Source organism: Engystomops pustulosus, chromosome 7, assembly GCF_040894005.1.
Source record: "Engystomops pustulosus chromosome 7, aEngPut4.maternal, whole genome shotgun sequence".
NCBI classification, from domain to species: domain Eukaryota; kingdom Metazoa; phylum Chordata; class Amphibia; order Anura; family Leptodactylidae; genus Engystomops; species Engystomops pustulosus.
The window spans coordinates 63,712,943-63,717,445 of NC_092417.1; positions in this window are offsets into that span (position 1 = coordinate 63,712,943).

Here is a 4,503-nt window from a genome sequence, read left to right on the forward strand (position 1 = left end):
CTGTATGAATTTTTATTAACACCCCCCCCCCCCCCCCTTCCCCCCGATTTCTGATTCAGAAAAATAATATATATATTTTTTTTTTTTGGTCACATTACCTATTGTATGTGAGCATTCTGGGTTTGTATTTTTTATATTTATTTACATTTTTTTTTTTTTTTTTTGTAAACTCAATTCTGAGTTTATCAAAGAGAATCACTTTAAAACCCTGATGTGTGTTCATATTTTACAGTTAGAGCTGCATCTCCACTGCAGCATGATCCATTTTGATCTGGTTTGAAGCTGCTTTCACACATTCTGGTTGGATTGTGTTACTAAACACACATATAAACAATGCAAGGCCTATGGTGCTCCTTACCGATCGCACGTAATTCACTTGAAACACATGTGTGATTGGGTCAAGGGCCTACTCAATCCAATCGGAGCGTCTTATTGCAGCCTGTTAAAGGAAATCTACCACCACGGATGTACCCTGTATCTTTTTCTAACGTTTATTGCCCTAATGCTAATTTTCTAAAGGGGCTACTGGGTTGTGGAGTAGCTGCAGCTGAGGCTACTGGGTGCGGCTACTCCACACCCCCAGTAGCCTCCTTGATTCTCCTACCCCATATCTTTGAGGCGCAGCTGTGATGAGATGCACACCCTTGCCCGTGAGGTCATATACGCAAAACGGCAGGCCAGCTGCTGCACGGTCACTGCTCCGAAGACGGAGGTACTGCGCATGCGCAGAACTCCGGCTTTGTGGGCCAGGGCGTGCAGCTCCTTGTCGCTGCACACTGAATACATGCCGGGAGGAGCCTCTTTAGAAAATTTGCATATTAGGGCAATAAAAGTTAGAAAAAGATACAAGGGACATGAGGAATAGCCCTTAAAAGGGCTATCCTCACATACAATAGAGGCACCTACCACCCAATCTCCCTTTTAATAGGTAGGTCCATGGTGGAAGGTTTCCTTTAATTTAACAAATGAAGCACATTTATTGAAAGGATCCAATCCAATTATCCATGGCGGTCATCCTTCTAAAATCAACTTTTACAGTTGAAGTAATTAACCAGAAGGGCTTTTGGTGTCTCCAGAGCCCCTCTGTGTTGCATATTCACAGTCTGTGTAGGAGCACTTCTACCTGCCATTGTGTGCTGAAACTCTCTGCTGAGACTGCTTAAACCTTATGTGTAGCTGCAACATGGAGGGCCCCTGATAACGCCCTAACACCCTTCTGGCTCATTGGCATAAATTTAAAAGTTGATTTTAGAAGGAAGAAGGCCATGGATAACACATTATCAGATTTGCACAGTTAGTGTCTGGTTCTATTAGTCGGTGTCCTTGGGTTATCATGGTAGATTTCTTTTAAGAAACTTCACTGGAAACCATATCAAAACTGAATACCATGCAATTGAGTTGCAGTTGTGGCCCATCTATTAAATTACTTTCCTATCATCTCCTTTTGTCTACAAGTGCAGCATATTTTGGTGCTGTATCTATGCAGTCTGGAGGCAGTGACAAGTGGTGAGAAACGGCAATTCCTGTTGTCTATGTGAGAGCTGTGGTTTGCAGATAATACTGTCAGTGTGTTGCAGTGAACTTCAGGTCTACATGACCATATGTGACAGTCTCTCGGGAATTCCAGCAAAATCCCCTGGGTGCCAGTGCAGGTGTGTGGGGAAAAAATATACTTGCCAAGCTCTGGCTTCTAGCGTCCTCTTTGGCCTCAGTGGTTTCGGGAGTATTGACACACTGAAGGCAGCTTAGTAGCATGGTAAGTATACTTAAAGGGAGGTCCCATGTATTGTTATCCTCTTTACACCATGGGGGATAAGTTCAGTGGTGGTCTGACCACTGACAATCACCAGAAAATCCATAAACTAAACTATAGATTTTCCTAAATTCTCTGAGAACGCCATGAAAGCTATGTAACCAGCCCAGGAGAGCTTTCCTTACTATATCCAGTATTTGTTTACCCTAATTTATAGAGAATAGTTGCACAAAAAACCTCCTTTGAAACTTCTATCACTTCTAATATCAAATGATCAGGAAGAATAGTTATCATTGTGTGGTTCTGTTAACTTTCGTTTCAGTGACCTCTTATCTATTCCCTTTTTTTTGCTAAATAAAAAGTTTGTTTCTTTTACACTGTTCAAAGTAAAGATTTTAGTAAAAGCAGAAAATGTGCGTCAGAAAAGTAGTTCTATAATCTATAATTTTACAGGCAATTTTTTTATTTTTTGAAAGTTTTAACGGAATATTTAATTACAGGGCAATTCACTGACTGCAAGAATATGTGAAAACTGAAGTATGAGGAGGATAAACCCAACTCTACCCATGTTTTTTTTGTAATGACTCGTGTTTCCTCATTTTATTAGTCTTATTATAATATTGTATATAAATATAGTCTATTTATTCTACCATCCATAAAGGAGCAGGATGCAAATACTTCAATGGTTTAGTAGTGCCTGATCCATACATATATCAAGCCTGTGCTGAAGGATGCAGGTCTTGCAGCTCTCCGCTTCTTCTAGAGCAGTGGTGGCGAACCTATGGCACGGGTGCCAGAGGTGGCACTCGGAGCCCTTACTGTGGGCATCAATGCCAACACCAAAGAGCACGCGAGGTATCTTCATGGATTCCCAGACAGCCCAGGACTCAGTGCCATCTTAAAGTGACAGTTCTGCCTGAGACTAAAAGAGGAATAGGAAGGTGTGGGCAGATCTGGATTATCATTGTAACACCGACTTCAGGTCCGAGAATTCTTCCTATTTTGGGGAACCTGAATTTACCACTCCTTTCTCTCATATTGGTGTTCTCAGGATACTGATCCGATTAAAAGCTCTGATAGAGAAGGGAGCAAGAAATTACTGCTTAAATTGCAATGTTGGCACTTTGCAATAAATAAGTGGGTTTTGCTTGTAGTTTGGGCACTCGGTGTCTAAAAGGTTCGCCATCACTGGTCTTATGCCACTACAGTGTAATCTTCAGCATCCCAATAATAAATGAACATTGTATCAGGGTTGGATTCCTGGCATCATGTGATTCCATTATTTAAGGTGATCAATTAAAATTCTGTTTTGTAGGACTTCACAGGCAACTGAGAACAGATTTGTCGCGCTTCGTATCCGCAGCTTGTGCAAGGAGCTTGAGCTGTAATATGTTGATGTTTTCAGAAAAATGAATATTTAAACGCTAGCTTTCCTTTTGATCATTGTCTTACAAAGAATGTTCATAACTCACAAATCTTTGCATTTACTTAACTTACGGAGTTAAATACTCCAGTCACTACTAGAGCTGCATTAGCAATGTCAACTTTTGGAGAAGCTTGGGTTCATTACTACACTCTGAAGCATTACACTAGGTTGCCATATACATAGGGAAGTCCGCAGTGGTGTCAACACCCTCTACAACAGAGCCAAAACGTGATGCGATTGTACACTGAGTGCATGCTCAGCGGAGGCCGGAGACGAATGCAATGTGTTGCATCTGCCCCCCTTTGCCTCCAATGGCCTCCACTGAGTGTACATGTTGCTGAGTAGGATGGAAAAATATGGCTTGCTGCATTTACATTGCTGTCAACACCAGGGCTACCCTTAGAGTTATATTCTGCGTCTCCCTGGAAATAAACCTTATCACTTTTTATTTATTTACCAAAAAAAAAAGCTTCCGTTTCTAAAGGAAGCAAAGCACAATAGCTGTGTGGCTTGTATGGCAGGTGGTAATCTTGAATCCAGGGGTGCACTGCTTTTGGCTACAACTCTGGCTCCAATTTGCTACCCTCAATTATTTACTAGCAAACATGATGGGGGTTGTATTACTGTCATGCCAAGCACTGCCTACCCTTGGCTTAGACTATGCATGTTGTATTATAGAGTGTTTACATGTATCAAACTGCATTTATACTGGAGTGAATGACTGTTCCATCAAACCGTTGTTACCTGATGCTTACAATTTGCTATAGATTTACAGGATGAGAACATGCAATACTTGTAGAAAAATTAGACATGTGAAATATGAAATTAGGCCCAGAACGGGTTAAACATTGTGTGTTGTGATAGATGTGTCGTCGTTAAAATAGTTTTTTTTTTCTGTTGTTGCTCATTTTCTATGATTTTGTGAGATGAATGTCCATTGCTTACCAAGCCTGCTCAGACACTGGCGGTTACATTTTTAAAATTTTTATTTTGACTTTTAATATTTTACTGTAAAAAGAAATAAAGATTAGTGGAAGCTGAATTTGTGATCTTACATAATTAAATATATTCTTTATACATGAAAAAGTGTCATTTCTTATGTTTATCAAAGGAAGAAAAACTAAACTTAATTAAAATTAGTCATTTGCATAATCTTAAGCCTTTTCTTGTAAGAACCAGGAGATAAGAAGTTAAGAGCAGATCCTGCCAGAGGGGTCACACACCAGTATGTCAGTGTGCTTGGTTTACATCCTTCATCCTGGTGCTAGTCCTTTAAACAAATTTTCTGTTGTGTTTGTGTGTATATGCATTGGACGAATTCATC